The sequence below is a fragment of the Dromaius novaehollandiae genome, chromosome 1, assembly GCF_036370855.1.
Source record: "Dromaius novaehollandiae isolate bDroNov1 chromosome 1, bDroNov1.hap1, whole genome shotgun sequence".
Taxonomy (NCBI): Eukaryota; Metazoa; Chordata; class Aves; order Casuariiformes; family Dromaiidae; genus Dromaius; species Dromaius novaehollandiae.
This window is the reverse complement of record NC_088098.1, coordinates 18,620,135-18,643,616: the sequence shown is the minus strand read 5'-3', so window position 1 is coordinate 18,643,616 and position 23,482 is coordinate 18,620,135. Positions and strand designations below refer to the sequence as shown.

The 23,482-nt window shown below is 43.6% G+C and overlaps 1 protein-coding gene and 1 long non-coding RNA gene across 5 annotated transcripts in view; one reads left to right on the top strand and one right to left on the bottom strand.

Moving 5' to 3' along the window:
- TRABD (TraB domain containing) overlaps positions 1-8,885 on the bottom strand; it is a 38,003-nt gene extending 29,118 nt beyond the window's left edge. For 2 of the 3 annotated variants that reach the window (XR_010387671.1, XM_064506395.1), the window contains exon 1: positions 8,711-8,885. The gene's annotated coding sequence lies outside the window, so the exon portion shown is untranslated. The remainder of the gene's footprint in view (positions 1-8,710) is intronic. The other variant, XM_064506406.1, reaches the window with a different exon arrangement.
- A 24-nt stretch (positions 8,886-8,909) lies between these two features.
- LOC112990962 (uncharacterized) lies at positions 8,910-16,281 on the top strand. Of its 2 annotated transcripts, none has more exons than XR_003261196.2 (2): positions 8,910-9,212; positions 10,359-16,281. It is a non-coding gene; the product is annotated as an uncharacterized LOC112990962 (long non-coding RNA). The 2 variants fall into 2 exon arrangements; XR_010387673.1 differs by having other exon boundaries at positions 8,910-9,423.
- The last annotated feature ends 7,201 nt before the right edge of the window (positions 16,282-23,482 follow it).

Here is a 23,482-nt window from a genome sequence, read left to right as displayed (position 1 = left end):
CTAAAAGCTGTCTCTGAACACTCCTTGGAGACAAAACCCCCATGAAATCCAACAGAGCTCTGTGTCCCACACAGGCAACAACTACACACGTAGCTCTTGAGCCATGAGGCAAGCCAGCTTGTTAAAGCAAAAATTACACATTCAAAACAGTCTAAGAGTTTCAGTAACAGCTTATTTGTCCAAACGCATACAAGAATTCTGCACACGTAACATAAATGACAGCCTGTGTTTTTACATTATGTATTGGTTTTGCTGCAATGTGCAATATATATGTTAGAAGAGCAACCTTGCCTTCTCCTTTGTAAGTAGTCAAGTGCACAAAACCTGGATGTCAGTATGCTGAAATGGCAGGTGAAGCTGAACTGCTGCTCTATCTGCTTTTCAGCGTTGTCACGATTTGTTTGCATTGCGGGCTACTCTACAGAAGCACAGCAAAGGGCACTCCCCCCCAAGGCAACCAGCCTGAACCAACACATGCTAACCTCGTGGACACCGCAGGCCTGGTGGCTTCACCAGTTTTTTGGTGGCAGTGTTGGCTTTAGCAGATCCAATGCCCATTTATATGCTGCCCTGTCCCCATTACATTGGTTTAACAATTCATGGGGTTGGGCAAATCAGACCGGGGAACAGATTCAGGTTAAAAAAAACAAACAAACAAAACAAAAAACCACTTTTCTTTCTTTCTCTTCCCCTAACAATGCATTTTAAGCTCAGCTACAGTTGAGCGAATAGTTGCGCAAACAACTGTGCCAGCAAAACTGAGCTGCTGCAGCCAACACTGCCCTCTGAAAAAGCACTTGTCCAACTATAGCAACAGTTAGAGACGTACAGACACCTAGATACTCAACTCTGAACTTGGGTCTCTATCTGTTTATGTGCAAAGTACCAAAGTATTTTTCTGTCAGTGAATTAGCTGACCTAAATACAAACTGAAGTACTAAGCCTGTTTGAAGGCTCACCTCAGTTTGAAAGTCTCTCTTATCTATGGGAATGCTGCTAAAAATAGTAAACTGCAAGTTTCAGTAAAGATTAAAGTCCCAGGCAGAAGTACCAAATGGTTTTTGTCCAAGTGAAATTTCAGACCCCTCCTCCATTCTCACCACTGAGAGGAGATGTGCCCAGTACTGTGGAGGAGATGGTTTGGACTTGCTTTTAAGTAAAGTCCAACTTCCTAAAGAAATGAGACTAGCTAGTAAGGCTGTGTGCCTGTATGTCTGTGCCTGCTAACCCATGGGTGAATTTTAAACAAATGTGGCAGGGAGGTAAGAGTCTCAAAGTTGTTAAGTGTTTACATCAGGTCTGCACAGCATTGCTCCTCAAATTCTTCTACTTACCATGGGATATTGCCATGAAAAAAACAAAATGAACCAAACCTCTCCTGCAACTACTCCAAAGGCCTGTAATGGTCCTCATGAGATCACATATGGAAAAATCTTAGATGACAGTGGATTTCTTTCAGAGGAAGTGGCAGATATGGCTTCTAGGCTCCTCTGAGAGCCAGATATTAGAAAATATTTCTGTCCTCTTAACTCCCAGGAGACTGTCTTAATCTGGCATTCATTCCTCCTGATGAAATTACCACCAAGCAAGCAAAACTCCTGGAGGCAGAAGAAACAAGCAGGCTTCTTTCCAAGCTCCAGCTTGACCTGGAGCCTTATAATCCAGGAATTGTGGGTTTTACTTCCAGAATTTTCCTCAAAGGACTATTTAATGATTGAATCTCTGATTCAATCACCTTCTTTCCAGGAAAAGGGGAATTCCTGTGCTTGTTTCTTAGTTGCCATGCCTAGGTGGCCCTCTGCTAGGCCCCCTTGAGCAATTAAAAAATTGTTCTTTATATATACACAAACAAAGCCCTTCCTCTCATCTACTAAGATGCCTAGGCAGCTAACCAGCAGTTTTGGAGACCACTCAATGAACCACAAACCTAGAATTTAGCCATTAATTCTCGTATTGGTGGGCACATATTTTCTTTCAAGGTCTTCTCCTTGACCTAACAGCACACACAGGCCAATCGTTCACACCAACAAGAGCACTGGAGACAAGGGACTATGTTCTTCCCCTACACTTCTGAAGTTATTTTATTTCCTTTTTCCTCCCCCAACTGGGAAGCGAATGCGTATGTAAGCGCAACACCTTCTAGCGACACCACTGCTTATCCTGCACAAAGGCTGACAAAAGTGGGGAAGGAAAGATTTTCCTACTGTGCTATCTCATGTGAATCCCCCAGCCTTCCTGATGTTAAATAGCTTCAGCAGAGCTTCCTCTCTGCAAAATCTGCTGATGAACTACGTGCTACAGCAGAGTCTCATTTTTCGTACTGGCTAGTCTTAGCTGACCAAAGTGTTTCAGTTCTAGCTGAATATTTAGGCATCTGAAACTTGCTCTTAGCTCTCAGTCTCAGAGAGGTGTGCTCACAAATCAGGTGTTCTATCAAGACAAATACCAGGCACTAATACATGAGTTATCATTAAAGAAAGACCATCCTTCTCCATTTTATTGCCACAACTAGTTGGTTTAGTAACAAAATTCAAGCACAAGACAAGAAGTGGATAAGCAGTTCATTAAGATATCCTTCTGCAGTACAGCTGCATTTGATCCTGTATTGCCTGTCTGAATGTTTCCTTCAGACAGTGAATCAATAAAAAGCTTTAAAAAACCTCTTAAGTTTCTACTTATAAAACAACATAGTCAGCTACTCCTAAAAAAAAAAAAAAAAAAAAAAAAAACCCACTTCTATTGAATATGTTTTCTTCATTCTGAGCTACACAAGTTCACACACATTTTCTTTCCTCAACATGTTGACATTGCAAAAAAGAAAAAAAAGTCTTCTCTGTAGTCCTAAAATTGCTCTGTATTTTCCATGGTCTGACCACAAATATTATCAGAATAACCAATAAGAAATTATGGGCCACAAAACCACTACAATTTTTTTTCACCTTTTATTGAAACAGAAAGCCAGTTTTTATGCCTTCTTTCCCCCCCCTCCCCCCAAACATTTAATTCCTTGTATTATTACTTTAGATATTCACAATATACACCGGTGTTGCAGAAGGTATCCACATCTCACTGCACATGGAGTATTAATCCTGCAATCTCTGAGACAGGATTAAACATACTTTCGTGTTTTACAGTAAGGAACTGAGGCATATGAATACTTAAATAGATCTACAGATCTGACCTTTGGTATCCAAATAAGTAGATCGGAGCTTATTGGAGCTTTCAAAGCATTTCAGTTTGTAACTTGAATCTTCCTTTGTTTTCAACCAACAGCCCTTAAGCAGCAGCTTCCCCCCTGCACCTCTGGGACAATACTTCCTCACAATAACATGCCAATATAACTCAACCTTGTTCACCTAGAGTCACCGTGGGAAAGATGAAAATTAGGCGGAGGACTGAATTTGCTTTGAGCAAGATGTCGGAGTGTAAAGCAGGGGGTCTGTGGAAATAAAGCAGAGATGCTAGTACGTGCCATCCAGACCATGCCGTAGCCATCCCACTCAAACGCTCAACATTGCTGACCTGTGCTGGACTCAAACTGCAGGCACACACAAATGACTATTTCATTAACAGCCTCCTGATCCAGTCATCCAAAACTGGTACTCCTGGCCAGAACACACACGTTTGTCTGTCATGACACACAGCAATAAAAATTTACTTACATCTAACCACATTCCTTTCATATTCTAAAACTGTACTTCCATTAGCAACGGACATTGAGTTTAGCTGGTACAGTCTGTGTACTTTGGGTTTGTATTACACACTGTGTAAGTACGTCTCATCTGAATGCTGCTACCCATTAACAGGGTAATTTCTTTTACGTAAATAGAAGAGGCATGTCAATAATTTGAACCAGAAGATACAGATACGACCTTTCTCTCACTGACAAACCATTACACTCATTGCTTACTATTTTGAGTGCCTACACAGTACCTTCCACGTTGAACATTTTACCTACTACAGAGGCTAAACCAATTAGCAGACAGACACTTCTGTGTCAGTACTGTACTTGGCAATGGAAGCAGACTAAGTGTTTAAGGTTGATGGGATTTCTTCATGCTTATACATAGAAATTTTACAAATGTTTACAAACAAATTATTGTCAGCTCCAAATGGTGTTTCTTCTCTGTTGATAGACTGCTCATACTCAGAAGGATGCATCAGCTGAAATCTGACTGCCAAATAATGCAACAGCCACAAATTCAGGAATTGGAAATTATTTCAAAACCATCACCAAGGTGACCTACTCTGCACATTGCACATATTTCTTTGACACCACCCACGCCTTCGAAACTTAACTGAGCAACTGGCTCTGTGATCACAGATGGTTGGAGATTATGGCTCTGGTTTCTCATGACTCAGAAGTTCATAATTTCAAAATACAGATTTTTTACCCTTTGAGCATCAATCAGACATTCCTGCAAAGCAAACTCTGATGTACGCAACCTGGACTCAGGTACCTGCATGCTGGAGCCAACATCCATTTTGCATACTTTGGAAGCTAAAAGATAAAATCACAGACAACCAGATTCATTTTATTTGATAGGAGGTGTTGCAACCTTACAGCCAGCCTGGGACACTCATGCACTTAAAACATGCTCTGGTTCATCATTCTAGACTGTCCTATCACCAGATTAGCCTTGCATGTAAATTAGAATATAGCAAATGCAATGTAAATCACATAGCCAAAAAAAAAAAAAAAAAATCTGTATTGCTCCACATGAATAGCGTGGACAAAAGACAAAAATCGACTGTAGTAGTAAAATGGACTGTATTACTGTAGTAGTAAAATAGACTGTAAAAGACAAAAATAGACTGTAGTAGTGTAGAAAGACAAAAATCGACTCCAGTCTGGTTTAAGTTCTACAGTTCTGCAAAAACTGCATACTAGCATTCTTTATCAAAGAGAGACAAAAAACCCAAGAGGTTTCCTGTATTATATTGTTTATTATATGTCTTCATAAGTTATTGCTATTACATTCACTAGGGCTACCAGATAAACTGAATAAAATATGAGTTGAATCAGGATGCTAATATGGAGTAGAACTGAGAATAAACAGGTCAAATCTGTATGGTGTTAGGAGGCTGGAAAGAGGTTGCTAAATTTAGAAACATGGGACAGAAAGATAGAAGTGATGCAGCCCACGCCTGGCCAGCCACTGGGGAACTCGCACTCTCTTAGATTCTAAAGATCTGCTCAAGCTAATTTTCCATTTTATTATGATATGAATCATCTGGATTCAGGAAAGGATTTGGAACCAAAACCATTTTACTAGACTCTCTTGCTATCAGCAGAAGGTATCCATTCAGCACCTCTCCTCTCTCCAGATGCCTCCAGACCATCCAAAACAATTAACCAAGTGACACTTTTGACACCGGGAAACTCTCTGAAAAGCACTCCCAAGCACAGCAGCAGGAAAATCACACAGCGGCTGCTCGCACAGTTTCTAGGGAGGCCTACAAGGAACAGCTTTTTCAACTACTTTAATCATTAGCTACAAACAGCCAGCAAAGTTGATGGCGAGAGGAGTTATGCTACGGGCAACTGGTGGCTTGGCAGTTACTTGACTGTGGTCCACAAAACAGTAGCAAGAGGCTTCTTAAGCTCACATACACATTTATTCCCATGCAGGTAGGTATCAGTGGCTGTCTGCTGACATACTCAGGAGCTGCGTCCCGACAGTACAGGCAAACACTCACATTCATTAATTTTATTATGAACACTTAAATGGAAGCTTATCATGGCAAATTTGGGATTCTGTAGGACAGCATAATTCTGTCTAACTGCCAAATACATTATTTATCAATGCTCTTCTGCCTGCCCCTTCCATCCTAGTCTCCCAACAGTAGCTGGAACAAGCTGATCGACTCTCTTTTAAAATTGTTAGGTGACCACAAAAGCTGAAAACATTGTTATTTGACATGGGCTCATGTGCTAGCAACAAGCAAATGACAGAGAGCTCTGCTGTGGCAGAGAATTAGAGAAGGAGGGTCAGGTTTCAGGACAGACCTGACTAACACAGACAAAGCAGCAGGCAAGCAAGCTAATTCCAGCCTGTCGGCTGGCCGATGGGGGAGCCCCGCATGTTAACGTTGACCATTGAGCACTACAGACGCATGCCTACCCACAAAGATATCTTGCTTGCAACTCCATCCAGCTGCTGCACAGCTCATTCACCATGCAAAGTAGCCTGCCTCTGACAAACACAGTAATAAAAAGATCTTCCCTTGAAAGATACTCTATTCCTGTTCCCATCTGCTGCCCTCTTAAAAAAACCACACACCCCCACACACAACATACCCTCAGCAAATTCTGATGCTAAATTCCTCAAGCACAGGCCCTCTCTATTGGCTAGCCTGTAACTAGCTATTTTACTGTCCTACTTAAGGATGGTTTCCAGCTGTGCAAAATGTGAGATTTTTATCTCCATACGTACTGCACAGGAGGCACAAGACCGTTTTCAACTTTGTCAGTATTTACAGCTGCTATTCAACTGTGTCGCAAGCTCTTGCTCCCTCTCGCACGTGCCCACACCCTTCCTGAAGACACGTGCCTCTGAACACAGATGTGCAACGCCGCATTGCCCATACAGACAGGAGTATTTTGCAGACAGCCTGCAGGATTCAGCAAGTGAGAGACAGGAGATCCTGGAGATCTAATGCAATCTCTCCTGTACCATGGTATGGGGTGTCATCGAGACATTTAAATTCTTATGTGCGGAGATGCTAAGTCCCTGCATCTCTCAGCAGCTTCAATCAAATGGCATAGCATATGAGCTAGGAGGAAATAAAAGGAAGGGAGGGGAAAGAAAACAGGCCCTCTAACTTTTTTTTTTTTTTGGGGGGGGGGGTAAAGAAGTCAAAAAGGAAGGGAGTTTTGTCACTGAATGTATACATGTTTCCATACTTGAAATCTACGGATTTTGGATAATATTCAACTACACGTATCCAAGTCATTTTGCAGGCACAAAAAAAATCACTTTTTATTTACAGAGTTTGCAAGTTCAATGCAGAACTACAGTATTAATTAACATGTTCATAGTGCCTCAAGTTTGATTGGCCTCTTACAAAAATCTTCAATAATTAAAGGTCTCACCTCAGCAACATTCATATTGAAAGTCCTGGTAACTATCTGCAAATACCTATCTTCTAACAACCATTACTAACAGACATATTTGTGGAATTTAGCACTAAGTATTCTATGACCGACAACTGGTGCCAGTATGAATTTATACGTATACATATTTATACATGTATAGCTGTAGCTGTACACCTCTCCCATTAGATCTGGAGTAATTTATCCTTGGCTTTCTCCAATTTTTCCATTTTCTAAGACTGCCCGTATCTATCTCCTCAGTTTTCCCAAGCGGCAAATAAGCAAAGAGAAGCTATTTTCTAAAAGGCATTTTTTAAGAGTAATCAGATGACTCTCCCACAAATAAGATGCCAGTATCACTGTGTTTTATTCACAGCTGTGGTGGTGGCAGCAGCAATGTTTCACCATATTTACCATATGGAAGAAAGACTGAAAAACATATACAACTCTGCCATCACTGAACAATATCTGAATCTACAGTTAAAAAACAGAAGTGCCAGACACTGTTATGACCTGCTGACGCATACTTGTCAGATAGCCAAGTTATTGAAACTTGAAATTCTACCATAAACCACAAACAGGTAAGGCACAAACTACTACAGCCAAAACTCCGTATTTTCAGTCAACACATGCATTTAGCTTAAGATATTTAATTATGTGTGTGTTTCTCCTCAATTGCCTATGCTCTACTCTCTCCTAAAAACAGCAATGAGAACCCTGAAATCTGACCTTTTATATATTTTTTTATTCAGTTAGCTTTCAGAGAAGGAATAAGTGTCATTAGCTAGCTGAAGGACACTACCTGCACTGATACGCATCTATACAAGATTGAGAAGTGGGGCCAGTCCAGGCACCTGCGGTGCTTCTTGGGACTACTACCAGCACTATTTACATGCATTTTACATATAGCAGCATACAGGATTGCCCGTGAGTGCACTTTCCTCAACAGCGGGGAGCAGACTATGCTTTGGACAAAGTTTGTTTTCAAGACCAGGGTTAACTAGAGCTATTTTCAAAATGTTGATTTTACAACTTACTGTATGCTGTGCACAATGCTGTTTAGACACAAAAAAAGGAAAAATAAAAGAAGTGAGGCTTTGCTTTTCTCTCCTCCAGTCGACTGCCACGACCAAAAAAGCCACAAACGCACCCAAAGCCGTTATTATTACACTCTGAAGACATCAAACAAGCAGGAAGGCCCTGGCCGCGCCGCGCCGCGCCGCCCCTCCTGTGAACTCGCACGCCAGGAAACACCCGCACCGCAGCCAGGGGCAGCGCCAGGCGCCCCGAGGCCGCTCCCGGCGGACACAGACCCGCCTGCCGCCCCGCAGCTCCGCCGCCTCCTGCAGCACGCTGGGTGCGCGGCGGGGCCCCGGCCGCGGCGGCCCCGCCGGGAGGGCCCGCGGCCCCGGCGCGCTGCACGCCGCGCGCTCCCGCCGCTGCCTCCGAGCGGCCGACGGCGGGGGCCGCGCCGCGGTACCGGCCCGCTGCCTCCCGGCGCGGCCCCGCGCCCCCCGCCTCGCTCAAACACACCGCGGCCCCGCGGCTCGGCCCCAACACGGCATCGCCGCCCCCCGCCCGGCGGGAAGAGGACGCCGCGGCCGCCGCACTCACTTGCCGTTATCTGGGAGGCGGCCGCGGCCCGCCCGGGGGCAGCGGTCCCGCCGCTCGCGGAGGCGCTGCGGGCGGCGGCGGGGCAGCGCGGGGCTGGCGCTGCTGCGGGCACGCTACCCGGACAACATGCGGCATTAGTCATTCCCCGGGCGGGGCGGGGGCGGCCGGCGCCGCGCGGCAGCCTGGGTACTGTAGTCCCCCGCGCCTCGGCGGGCGGCGGCGGCCAGGGCAGGCGGACTACAGCTCCCAGGGCGCCGGCGCGCGCATGGGCCGTGGCGCCGCGGCGGCCCCGCGGCGGCGGCGGGGCGCTGTGCTTCCGCGTCTCTCGCTCGGGGCGCCGCGGCCGGCCGGGGGCCGGGAGCTGCCTGTGCTGGGGGGCAGCGGGTCCGAGGGGCCGGGTCTTTTGGAAGGGGATCCAGTCGCATCCGTTTTTAGGACGTTTCCCTGCACCAGCTAAGACAACGCCCGGGCTCCCGGCAGGATATTTTAAGCCCTGTTCCAGGTGAGGCAGCGCAGCCGTGCTCTGCCCCGCTGCCCTGTGTGCACGGGAGCAGGAGGTGTATCCGCGTCTGCGTCCCCGTCCCGGCGTCCTGGACTTTGACCCTGCGGCACTACCCGGAGGACTGATATGTTCCTCGGTTATCGTTAGCAAAAGGTCTCCTGCTTGGCTGTGCTGGCCTTTGCGCTGCCACTGTTGCAAGCGGTTTGGAAAGGTATATACAGACATGAGGAGTAAAAAACTCTTTCATCGAGGACCACGAGGGGCGTATATGTGAAGGGAGTTTGATATCTAGGTATAATGTAGACAGGAGGGACCGTGAGACCAAGTTCAGAATTGCTTCATCTCAGAGCCCACCTGTGTTTCCCTGTGTCGCAGTCCAGCCTCTCACCCCTGTCGCTTTTATCCCATTTACTGTCTTTCCCGGCGGACCTTTCCTCTTCTGCCGGATAGTTAATGTTTCACTCGGAAAACTTGAAAAGTCAATATTGCAGAACCTGCTTAATCACAAGCTGCATTTGATGATACTTGAAATTACAAGGCAGACAGGCACATACAAATACTTTTCAGGGAAACTTTTTCAAGAAAGATGTGTCAAGGGTTGATTATAGAAAGTGATTATTTTCAGAAACTGTCTCCACCCTTTTTTCCTGCTCCCCTGTTCTGTTTTGGGTAGGTTAGTTTAATGATAGTATGACTAAAACACTCATTTAGTCTAAGCAAAAATTTATTACTTTATTGGAACAGATTTGGGAGTACATTTTCTCATTTTTTGTTCTTTTTCTCAAATATTAAGGGATATATTCTGGCTAAGGGCTTGCTTAGGACTGGGCTGAGTTTTGAAAGCATGTGGTATGTAGAAATCATGTACGGACATGTTGATACAGTAGGGAATTTCACTTCCCATTTGGTGTAACAATAGCTTCAACTTGCTATAAAAGCACACTTTAGGCATTTGCATGAAGGGTAGCATGAACTTTCAAAATATCAAGTAAATGTGTAAGGTACTCAGACCTTCGTACTTCTGGAAAAAAAGACATCCAATGTCTGAAAAATTAGGAAGAAAATTTCACTTCGGGCATTTTGATCTAATGCTGTCCACACTAAAATTTCAAATAATTTTCTTTCTTTTTTTTTTTTTTTTTCCAGAACCTGATCGGTGAAGGCCACTGAAAAAGATGAGACGCTGTATGAGACGAGAAAGTTGGCCATTCCTTTCAGGAACTGTGCCAAAAGGCTTTGTTTGCATCCAGAGACATTCCCCCCACAAATACTGATCTTTTGAGATGCAGCTGCACCCCACTAACCACAGGTAGCTGCTTCTGAGTCTGTTTCTAATACCACGTTTTCTAGGCTCAGATTTACTTGGCCTTGCCCAGGAACAAGCTTTCCATGACACTGGATTCATCACTCAGCTGCAACATGGTAGGTAGCGGGTGTAACACTGTTTATGCTGACCAAGCAGCATGTGAGTCCCGCTGCCCAGCAACCTGAATCTAAGTCATACACCTGCAGTAAGTCCCTTACACAGCTGGTCATTCATTTTATCCTCTTTCATTCTGATTCGCTCAACTACTTTAACCAGGTGCCAGGCATACACTCAGACCCCAGGTATTTCAATGTGTTCAGTTCGACCTATACATCTTACATGAGAATTTAACATTTTTAGAGCTGCACCTCCTCCTGCTACGACACCACTGGTGTCTTTTGCCAACATTTTGAGCCTTTTGATGGACTATGGTCATGTTCCCAAGCTTCCTATTATTTCAGTTGCAAAAGTACAATGAGTAGATTCAGGGCTAGGTAGCACTTGCCTTAGGCTGTAGAAGAGACCTAATCTGACCTGATGTGATTCAGCAGTTCCTCCGCTTGTGGTAATACTGTGAACTTTGCTAACCTGTTTTTCCTTTAGTTCATGATGCTGCACGCTGATTATGTTAACAGTATCAGCGCTTTCACTTATGATTATTGCAGGCATTGTTAGCTCTACTGGCTCAGCAAGAGCAGAATGGTGGTTGAACATGCTCTTACAAAGACCAAGGTAAGATGCAGGTATCTTCTGAAACGAAACAATGCTTTTGGTGATTCTGTCTGTGCTGTTTCAGCCTCGTCTGTGCTGCAGTGCTGAGAGCATTGAAAAAGGAAGAAGTTTATCAAACAAAATACTTTGGCATTTCTATGGCCAGCTATGTCAGGGGCGCAGGGGTGCATAGCTGCTGACAGCAGCAGACGTGCTACTATCGTTAGAGGTGCTCTCTGCCAGGCTTGTGCAAATGATGCAGCTGACATCATTGATAGCTGTGGTATGGTTGCTGGAGTGTACATGACTGTAAATTGTGCTCTGATCCATATTTGCAGAGGGTTGCTGTAATTGAATGCCCCATTAATTAGCAATTACAAGATGGGTCACTAGTGTCTGCTAAGTGGCCTAGTGTAATACATAAATCCGGTTCTTAAAACCCCTCAAATCCTGGGATTGTTTTGAGGTCAATGCTGAAGGGATTCAGACGTCAATAGTCAAGAGAGGCCTTGGCAGCTGATTCATGTATTTTTTCAGCATTTTAACTGTCCTTAAGATGCATTTTTTTTATTGAAACTGAGCCTTGCTGAATAGTTATCAGCCACAGCAGAGTATATTTGAGGTCACTTTATTAATATATGATACGCATGTGACTGTTTTAGGCATAGGTGTTTCCGAGATTGGGGTGGAGAGGCTGAGTGCACTTCCACCCTTGCTCCCTCCCTCTCTTTTCTTTCTCTTTTTGTTGACAAATTATTTTAACATAAGGTTTCTTAGGAACTGATAACAGTGATTATGACATTAGCTAGTCATTCTGTTGTCTTCCATGATCTCTGGATCATAGAAAATAGAGACCTTGTGAGAGATTTGAATCCAGACCCTTAACCAGTTGCAGAGTGAGTCATCAGAGATGGGCATTTGTCTAACCCTTTCCTAACATGTTCTTAAGGACTTCCAATAATAAAGGAATCGGCACCACCCAAAAGAATCCTAGCATAAGAAATTCTTAAGATTGGGAAAGTTGTTCAAGTGTCTAACCTAAATTGGTATTTGCTTGAATTTAAGCCGAGTAGTTCTTTTCTTCCTCACTGCAGATGTGAAGGACAACTTATTCCCCATGTCTTTGTAGCAGTTGTGACCTGTTTAAATATTATCATCTCTCCTTTTGCCTTCTCCAGACTAGTGAATCTTAGAATTTTCTTCATGAGTCATGAATGCTAGACAGTGGAGGTGGGTGCTAGGCTGGAGCTGGTACTATGTAGCACAGCTGGGCTTTGACCTTTACCTGTTAAATGCACTTGAGCAGACCATTGCTAAGATCCTAATTTGGTGGGATACTTTACCACATCTGGCCGTTTAAGCACATGAGTAAGCCTGCTGCTGTCCATGTGATTACTGCTGTTTGAAGTGCAGGAGTTTAGGAGGGGCCTACAGTATCCTGTAAAAATACAGAACAGAACTGTTCTACAGGCAAATTGAGGTGGCAGTGAAAAGTACAGGCCAGGAAACAAACCTGGAGGGCTTTGATGACCCTTGCCTCATGATTACTGACTAAGGCTGGCTTTATGAAGTACGTGCCGTGTCCATGTTCCGGTTATCTGTAATGCTGTACATTGTGACTCATTTCAGAGTTTGTAAACAACAGGAGAAGAACTTAAAAGTGCTTATTTGATAACAAAGGTGACTCTGCTTCTCCCTATCTCTCCCATTACCTCTGATGACTAAAGAGTTTATCTGGCAGCAGTTCTCCCAGTCTGACTGACAAAACAGAGGCTTCTGAAGAGAATATGATTCTTGCCTTCCCAGGGTTTTTTCGTCTTTCTGTTTTGGCTTCCTCCCGCCCCCTTGTAGTGTCCAGATGTCTTCAAGTTTGCTTTACTCCGCTTTTATTTTCAGCCCTCTCTAGCCGTAAATTTCCCATCATTTACTATTCTCCTTATTTCGCCCTTTCCCCCTTTATTAAGATGGTGTGATTTTTACAATGTGGAGGGCTGGGCACAGGTTTGGGACATCCATCGCAGGCCACAAAACTGTAACAGCTCATGGCTCTAGGTACCTGGCCAAGAAGGCACTTGCATTTCATTCCCTGACACTTCCTTGGCCGTCTGTAAGGCCCCTGCAGAAATGGCATAGGAAGGGTAGGACTGTCCCACCTGTGAGAGCCAGGGCCCAGTCACTAGTCAGGATGTTCTGTTTTGAACATTACTGGGTTTGGGACACTAGCATGGAAAATAAGGAAATATAGGTATTGCTTAGAAATACTGTTCCCAGCGTGGGTGTTTAGGGTGGGTTATCTGCACCTGAGCTAGACAAGAAGACTGATATTAAAGAAACAACTCAAAAAAAAAAAAAAAAAAACCAACGCCTGGATTAGGAAGATGGTACTGTTTCACTAAGAACCAGGAGATCAGGATACACTGATGGGTTTTAGTCCGCCCTGAGGCGTGAGGCACGGTCAATAGCTGCCGCAGGTGGACACAGGAATGCGGTGGGCCCGGGGCTGCGGGGAGCTGGCTGCAAACAGCGCCCGAGGGGAGAGACGGCACCGCTGCGCTGTGCCAGGGCCGTAGGGAGCCATGTCTTGCACCACAGGCCAGGCTGTAGCCACGTGCGCCTCTTTGTGATTACAAGACCTTTCATGCGTCCTGGGCAGCTTCTGGCAAAATAAATCCCATTCAGCTTTGGAGAAGCTTCTTCAGTGTTACTGTATATACAGATTTTGGGCCCTGAAAGAAAACACCTCCGCGTGCCAAGGCTGTTGGACTCTTTCCATAACAGCTGGCGCCGGCCGAACGGTTGGATTTACTGGCAGGGCTCCTTGGCGGGAAGCGGCCCCGTCAGGCTGTGAGGGGCGCCGGCGCCCCGGGAGAGCTGCCGTGATGGGACCTGGGGCCGCTCCGTCGGCGGGAGAGCCGTCGTGAGGGGACCCGGGCGGCCCCGCGGCGGGAGAGCCGCCGTGAGGAGACGGGCCGGCGGAAGGCGACGGCGCTTTTGCGGGCGGCGGCGCTCCCTGGCGGCCCCTGGCGGCGCTGCGGCGGGGGCGCCCCGCCGTCCCGGGCTGCTCTCGGTCGGAGGGGCCGGCACCGCCCGCCGCAGTCACTTCCAACCCGCCGCAATCGCTTTCTTTTCGGACTTGGGTTTTAGCCAAGTGCAGGTGCGAACAAGAAGTACAGGCAGAATAAATTGGTCTAGCTCCACAGAATTCACGTGGTTCTGACTTTGCTGGAAGACAGACAGATGTTTGAAGCTCACTCTTCATATTTGTGTTATTATTTAGGAAAACAATCCACAGACCAACTCTAGAATCCATCATACTCTACAGTGAGCCCCAAAGTATGGAGCGTATTTTTGTAGCTCTGGAGAAGGGAGCCTCGTCTAAACTGCGTTAACTCTGCCAAGGAGGAAATTAAAGTAAAACTCTACTGCTGCCAAACGTGATATTGCCTATTACTCATGCAAAGAAGGCCAGGCTAGGCTAGGGACTGCAGGTTACCATATGAAAAGGAGGCCAGCCAGAGCCAATAACCTATATAGTATGAGTTTACCTGCTCCTGAGGGTTACAACCTCCAGCACCACTGTGAATATTTCAAACTTGTCCCTTCAGTGCTGCATCGTCGACCAAGAGCTGTCTAATGCGGCTACACCTGCTTCCATTAAAATTGATCTGGTAAACCAGAGCGGCCACACCGCATACTGGCTTGCCTCCACCTCCTCTGAATGCTACAACTTACCCTTAAAATTCTTACAAAGTTTGGGGTCAATCTATCACAAATGGTTGCTCAGCTCAAAATAACACAGCTTGGGTGACGGAAGCTGTTAGCTGTGTCAGCACAGGGCTGTTTTCAGGATCTTTTTTGTGGGAAGGGTGCAGAGGGAGCAGTGCAGTATTGCTAGTGACAGCTAGAGGGAGAGAGACATGCTCAGGGCTTTTCTTGTCCCGGTGTTCAGCACACTCCTGCATCACCAGGAAGCAGTCAAAGCTCATGTTTCTTCGCCGGAAAGGCTAGAAAAGGAGGCGGATGTGTCTGTAAGGGAGCCTTGGATTGCACAAGTTAATCTTCCTGTTCATTAGAGGTAACCAGAAGCCCAACAACAGAATATAATGCTGCTAAGCTTTGGAAGACAAGGAGGAACAATGGAGCTATTGCATCTGGTCTTGTTCCTGCAGAGAAACAATTATTGTACAATGCTGTCTTCCGATAATAACAGTCTGGATTAGAGCTGCAGAGCAGAAAAGTCTGGGCTAAAGCCAACTTGCAATCCTTAGCACACAATATTCTGTATCAGATTTGAAAGCTGTATGGCAGCTGTATGGGAGGCTTTTGGTGTAATCCCTGTAAATAAATAAATGAGTTAAAGGCAGGATTGGGAAGCACTGAAAGTCACTATTGATGCCAATGGGAGATGTGGACACAAGGAATGAAAGAATGGGTCCAAAATCTTAGTTTAAAGTTATACTGAAAACTCTTTTTTTAGCAACGAGACTTTTATGTTAAATTCTTTCCTTTTTACATGTCCACTAACAACTCCAGAAAATAAGTAAAGACTGTCAGCTTGAAGTCAACAGGGTGCTGACTGCTGTCCGCTGACTCCTCAGGAGGATGTTCCGAGAAAACAACAAGTTAGTTTTGGAGTAGGTGATGCAGGGGCTTCCCCACATCCCTATGGGAGATTAATATCAAATAGCCTGTTCACTGATGAATTCCCCCACTGGGATGAGCTCTAAGATTCCTTATTTCTGTGTGGGTTCATTTAAGAACAGATTTTGCAGAAGTGAAGTCAGTGGTGAAGCTCTGTCTCACTTCAGCGGCTACAGGATCTGGCTCTAGGAGGCAGTCCACATAAGGTTAAAAAATATGTTTTTTACTGCAAGCAAGAACTTTCAAAAGATATTTTTCCTGACAAACTTGTATCAGTAGAATAATCAAGCTTATTGAGTGTTCTGACATCTTCCACGGGAAATAATGGAGTCTTGAAGTTTTACAGAAATGTCTTTTATCGAGAAGATTATTCAGTTAATGAAGTTAAAATAAATCCTATTCTTGCTCAAATTATTGGAGTTTTGCTATTTATTTCAGAGGAGCCAAAATGTGCTTAAATGGGTTTTAAACAATGTGGTAAAGTAACTTGTTCTACTCAACTGCTTGACTTTTAGCTTTTTGACTTCTAATGCCATGACTCCATTAGTTTTCCAGTTTTCAGGGGGCCTTCCAAGGCAGAAAAGGTCTGAATGGAATATAAATGAATATAAATGAATATAAAGCATAGGTAGCTCTCCACAAAATGTGCATTTTCTTCATACACTTTTGAACCATGTCAGGGCACAAATTTGATTAGTTTTCCTCCTAACGTGACACCTGAGACACTGGCAGGTCTGAAAATCACCAGTGAGGATGTGCAACTAGTGTGAGTCCAGAGGCAGAAGGGCTCTGAAAAGCCTGCTGGCAGATCTCAGGTGGGATATGAATGGCTGCTCCTTGTTCCCTCCTTTGGGTGAAGAACACTAGACAGCTCTAATGGCCAACTGAAACTATGGTCATGGTTAGAACAGGCAGGTAGGAAATGGGCCAGCTAAAGACATGTTTTCCTGAGGCTTTTCCAGGAGTTACCTATGGTGTTAATCTGACTTTAGGATAATTTATAAAGTACTGAGCTGTACTTGCAGAGAAAACTGGGACTGGGACAGAATCTCAGGCATCTTGCGATATGCTTAAAATTGAAATAATTAACTAATAACAATTCAGTTGTATAGTTGTGAGTCCTGCAAGTAAGGTAAGGCTGGAGAGAATCAATACTATTAACATGACGTTTCTCCAAGTTGTTTTACTTGATTAAATAATCAAGCTTGGTGTTTTGTTACAATCCCTTTATTAGTACTATCTAGAAATAGTCTAATTCACAAATGTCAGCTGCTTTTCCCATTGTAGATTAGATGGGAAAAGTGCCTGACTCCTGAAAAGTTCCATCACAATGCTTTTCTCCTGGAAAAGTTAAGTCACTGCCAGAGAAATTAGCCTGTCTTAATGTTACCCTATGTTCATGTGTTTCAATTGCAAGGAATAATTGTACAATGCAGAATCACAACCTAAAATCCACAGTAAAAGCTATTGCATATCAGGATATTTGATTACCTGGTCCACGGATTTGAGTTAAAATGTGAGTTCCTATGCCTGTGTCCTATTATAGAACTTGAAGAGTTGTGAGCTCCCAGAAATAAAATTTGTTCAAACTTGCTGCAGAAAATCTTGGGACATGCACCTAAGCATAAGAATGATGAGAAGGAAGGAGATGTTATCAAGAAAGAGCAATGCTCCTTATTTGCTTTGTTGAGCTTAAGCTGAAGGTATGGAAGAAGAGAGTCTTGAACATACTTATGATCTTGATGCAGACTTTCACCTTAAGGTAAATGTCTTCTGAGAAAGTGGAGAACTTAAAAGGGAAACAAAGACAAGACTGAAGAGAACTCTGTTCGGGCAAAAAAAGGTGAAAACTGTCATGTGACCACAACTGACAGCTTCCTTCTACCCTGCATTGGGACTTGTGGTTCTGGTACAAAAGTTTAAAAAGTTACCACGCTCCATTGAGAGGTTACTGCCCCTAGCTGAAATGCTCACTGAGCTTGTGAGGGTTTATGAAAATCTATTGTACTTGGCTTGACAGTGGCCTAGAAGCACATTTATAATCTGTCCCTCCATATCAGATGAAAATCTAGGAACTAACAGCAATAACTTCCTAAACCACTTGCTTAAGCGCTACTCGTGCCCTGCAGCAAAATTTCTCATCAGCAAAGATCTGAAAAACAGAATGGCCCCAGTCAGGCTGCTTCCTAAGCTCACTGTGCTTCTTGGGGGGAAAAAAACTACAACAGTATAGAAGTGTATGTTGCCTATGACTCATGCACCATACAAAACAGATTGTTTTAAATCCATGTTTACAGATGGCAGAGTTAATGACGATGTCTTATAAGTGTTCTAATAAAAATATTGACCTAGAGTTCATTTTCTTATGTAGTTTACCTTGCTGTCAGCAGAAGACTGTGAAGTAAGATTACTTAGCTGTTAAAGAAGTAGACTGAAGACACTAATGAAGAGGACTTTGCAAACCCACAGATGGTAAATATCACTGCCAAGAGCTTTACTTGGCATGATAAATGTCCTGTTGACACATCCTAAAGCTGCCATTATAGAGCAGAATAGTTCATGATACAATATTTATAAACAGTTGTGACTAACCCCAGCTTGAGTTGGGAACTCATTTTCACACGTGTGGAGGTTTCATATCAAGTCAAGTTCTTCACAAGGTAAACGTCTCTTGGGGGTGGTAATAATGACCAGAATTGTGTTACAGAGAGCTGTGATCTGCTAGCTAAAGCTAGCACTTTGAATTACTGAATTACTAAAATCCTAAACACTTTGAATTACTGAGCAAGATGATGAGGAGCTTGGGTTCCAGGTCATCTTTTTCTTTTAATGATACAGTTTTCTACAAAGCTGTCAGAGGTGCTATCAAAGAAAGATAGGTCTAAGCTACTGTTACAGAACAGGTAAAGGGAGGCAAGTTACAGATGTGACAGGTGATTGTAACATTTAGATATTATGAACTGTGATGAAAAGGAGGTTAGAGTTCCCATCACAGTTTATGGGACTTGATTCCCGTGTTACTCTGGCTTTGCATCAGTCCAATAGTGCTATGCTCAAATTTGAGCTCGCTTTTAATGAATGACTGTCTCAGGCAGTGAAAAATCAAGTGTTACAGGCCTAGGGGTATGTTCTACTGTATCCACTTGATTCGAAGTAATTTAAATATTGTTCTGTAGTAGAAATCTTCCTTTAGCTCAAGTGTCTTTTGCCTCTGTGAGATTAAGGATGGGTAATTTTACTTGTTATTTTAGAGATGAAATAGCCACTCCTGAGCTGATTGCAACATCCCTTGTTCTTCATCAAGGAAGAAGAAAGAATTGTGTATAGTTAAGTCACTGCAAAAATTTGGTGCATTACTTTTATAAAATAAGAAAGCTCTTTTCTCCCCCAGCGTCTGAAATTCTGATTTTCTCACTTTCTTCATTAATTCCAGTCTGTTTTACAAGCCTGGATTAATTTATCTGCATTATACCATGTCAGAGGAGATTAGATGAAATTTTTAAATGAGGAACTATGCACTAATTTCAGGTATTCCATTTGAGACATCTAAGGTTTGATTTTTTTCAGAGTATTTAAAATTAACATTATAAATTAAAACTAAACATGCTTACGACTCTTAGTGTCTACTCACAGTCTCCTTGGCCAGACAGGCTAGTCTGAATGGGGAGACCATGACTGTCTCCACATTTCCTTCCTCCTCCTCTCCTCCTGATTTCCTAGTCCAAGCCTCCCCCTACCCAATTTATTTCTATTAGTATATTCAGATAGGCTCTAATTCCATTTTCCAGGTCCTTCTCTCAATTTACTATCATGTCACCCCTTTTCGCAAGCCAAACTTTTGTCTCAGACAAACTTTTGTCATTGTATTTGCACCAGACAGTTTCTTTCTCCCGCCTGCCTGGGTACTGTCAACAGGAGCACTGAGAGCACAAGAAAGTTAGAGTATCAGTACTTTGCCAAAGAGCATGAAAGTACCTAAGAGCACAGATTTCAGGGAAGAAACTGAAACCCTGGCCTGAACCATGCTCAGTGCAGAGGGAATCTCCAGTAGTTTCAGACAAAAGGTACCATCTTGACTGAGAAAGCATGAAGCAAGTTAGTTGCAGAGTTTGATAGCTGGCCAAATTTAATCAGTTTCATGCGAGAATTACAGAAAAAAACCCTTCCTATTCCTTTGCCAAATTTCAAGTTTCCAGTCCAAAGCCTGGAAGTGCTTTAAGGAGATGGCTGCAGTAATATTTTTAAAGCAGAAAAATGGTGTTTCTTCCTCTCAAGCATTTTTTAAACAGCTTTTGCAGAAACAATGTTGCTGGAAGTTAAAAAAAATAGCAATTCAGACTTAGATAAATATCTGCCTTGGAAAATTTCAGACCAGGAGTTAAAGATCTGGAACCTTAAGAGTACCTGAAAATTGTGTTAAGTGAGTAAAAAGAAAATATTCAGCAGTCATCCCTATAGGAAGCTCCAGAACTGCCTGTAATCCAGATGTTCACTATCATGTTGGTATATGCTTTACTGCATGCAGACAAGCTATAACATTTAACAGATGATGCAACAGGCATTTTCCAAGGAAAATCATAGTAAAAGTCTTCAACATATTACCATTATATGAGAGCTAAACAAGATTCTTCATGCCAGAGATGACAGGCATGTTGACAAATGATTACACTGATTCAGGCAATGGTGCCAGTGCGATGTGTTGTTTGCATGCAGAACATTTCATTTAAAAAAGGCTTTCCATGACCTTTTCAACAGGTAAGAGTGATGCTTGCTTGAGAAAAATATGTTCTACCTGAACAATACAAGGAAGCTATAAAAGTCTGTGGATCTGGACCCCAAGGCTTGGAAAATCCTGTGCTCTAATGTTGCAGTATTATGGAAACTCTCTAACCATTCACCTTAGAAGGCACACAGAGGTTTCAGTGACCCCAGGAAAACGGACTGTGCCCCATGGCTTCCTTTAAGCACTCAACACAGAGTGCATGCTGCCCTCTCTGTGACAACATTTTCTCTAAGACTTGGAAAAATGGCGAAGCTAAAGAGGATATATGTGCCACTCTGAATAGGCTTGTGCATATGAAATCCCTGCACTGATATTGGACCCCAATCTTTTGCTGGACTCCATTTTTCTTACTGGACACTTTAACTGTGGCAATTATTCATAGGATTTCCGAATCCCTGATCAGGTCAAAGACCTAGAAACCATGAAGCTTTCTTATAATCAAATATTTCTCTTCCCCCACCAACCTTTATGCCAAGCACTAGGAAGGAAGAAATAGCTGCTGGTAGATATTTGTTGATATAAACAACTGTCTGCTGCATTGCAGGCAACATGTTGATCACCTTCATATATCCTTCTGTGCACATAATACTTTTAACGTAATCATTATAGAATGCCGGGTGTTCATTCTATAAAGCCACATTTACAATACTACTAAAAAGTCTACTGTCCATTCATTAATATATTAATACATAGTCTGTTGAGGTCTATTGTATGCATACATAGGTCTTTTCCTTTACACTGTATATCCTGGATATTCAGCATTCACAAACTGATAGCCTCCAGTGTTGTGACAGAAGTGAACAGAGAGGTGGTTGTGCTATGCTACATGACTTCCTAATTTACCCTAATTCATTTTTTGGGGGGGTGGCTACTCCATAATTAGTAAAATGAGATTAGTTTAAGATCAGGTGGGAAAAGAAAAGGGATTTTAAAGACACAAGGTCTTTAATTTTGAAAATAAGTGAAGGTGATACAAAGTTATAACAACCAAGTCAAAAGGAAAATATTCTTGCTACTGCACATCTTGGAAATCCCCCTTATATATGGATATCCATACTGATAAATATAGGTGAGTATTACATGACTGATGACCTGCTAAGTACACCTAATTGCTGACAACGTATACATTATATAGATCCCAGTATGTGAAAGACTTTATGCCCTCAGCTCCTAATATAACAAGTGGAAATTGAGAATTAATATATTCGGAACTTTTTAAGATCAGGCACAACATCTGGTTATTTTTAAGATGGTCTTGTCTTCCCATTGCTCCCTAAAAAAAAAGAAACCTAAAGACCCGACTCTTTTTTATTACCTCTGATCTGGTGCAATATACTTCAGTTTTTCCCACTCATCTAGCCTGTGTGCTATTTGGATATGCTAGCGTTGAAACATATCTGATGTTCAGCATATAAATATTTTTCTGCATGGTAACTGGGAATTGCATTGAATTTACCTTGAGAGTTAGACTTGCTCAAGGCATGGATCATACTATCCTTTGTAGCTATTGCAAAGCTACAGCTAGAATTAAATTTTTGTACTTTATTTTTAGGTTAAAAAACACATTAGATGTAAATTATTAATCCAAAGGAGCTCTGATCCTTGCTATTAATAGTAAAGTAGCTGATCTGTAATACAGATTGAATATCTTGGTTTCTAAAATTAATTCAGCCTGAAAAAAATAGCACTCTTGCTATTACTGTTTTGTAAAGCACATTCCAAGAAACAGCAGGTTGGGTTCAGCCTTCAGATTGTGCTTGCTATAGGCTGAGACGTATTTCCTGCTCGAGTATGCAAGCTAGTGAGAACGCCACTGCGTTTTGATGCCAGTTGGCTCAGGCTGCATATCTCACAGTCCCATAGATAAGGCAGCAGCAATTTATCCAATATTTCCTCTTGGATCAAAAGTTTGTAAAGGGGCCAAGAGTGTGTGGTATTTCATAATCTTCTAAATACCTGAACGGACCCATAGTTGGAAGTCAGCTATGTTATACAAACTCCTTCCCAGAGTTAGTGGGAAGATCAAGGGGAAATTCTCTCCTCTCAATCCATGTTCTCTTCCCATCTAGCCCGGGCTTGCACTAGATACCTGGGAAAGTGTGGAACTATGATTTAGTCCCAGCTGATTCAATTTAAAATAAAGGTGTCACTCGGTTTTATGTAAAAAATGAGTTCAGTTTGATCCTGATAACTTTCCTTAAACATACGCATCCCCAGGCCTGCAGCTCCCCTCCAGTTGCTGATACTCAGACCCCCTTGCGCACATGTGCGTGCACACACACACACACACACACACACACACACACGCATTATGGATCCCACCAGTAACTGGCCTTAGACACCCAGTCTACCCAGTAGCTGCCCCCTGGATCCCCAGGTCTCCTAGCCATCTCTCACACACACAGATGGGTCTCTTCCGTAGCTGGTCCCGATTTATGGCCTTACCAATAGCTGACCCCCAGGTCCCGCAGCATCTCCAGGAGCTGGCTTGGACCTCCGGGTCCCTCCAATAGCCAGCTCTCAGACCCACTGGTCCCTCCAGGACCTGGCCTGGACTTATGGCCATCCCAAAACTTGGCTCTCAGGCTCTTGTCCTACTTGCCAGCTCACCTGGCCCAATGTTTGCTAGCGATTACACGCCGACACACACACACCTGCGCAATGCACACACACTCTGCTGTTGCCAGGTGCCAGCACCCCAGGCACATGGGCCCCTGGACTCATGATCCCACACCGGTGGTGGCACCTTGACCTCCACACACACACGGACACAGAATAGAGAGCCCCTCTCCCAGATAGTTTGAAAGGGAGTTTAGTAAGACGACAGGA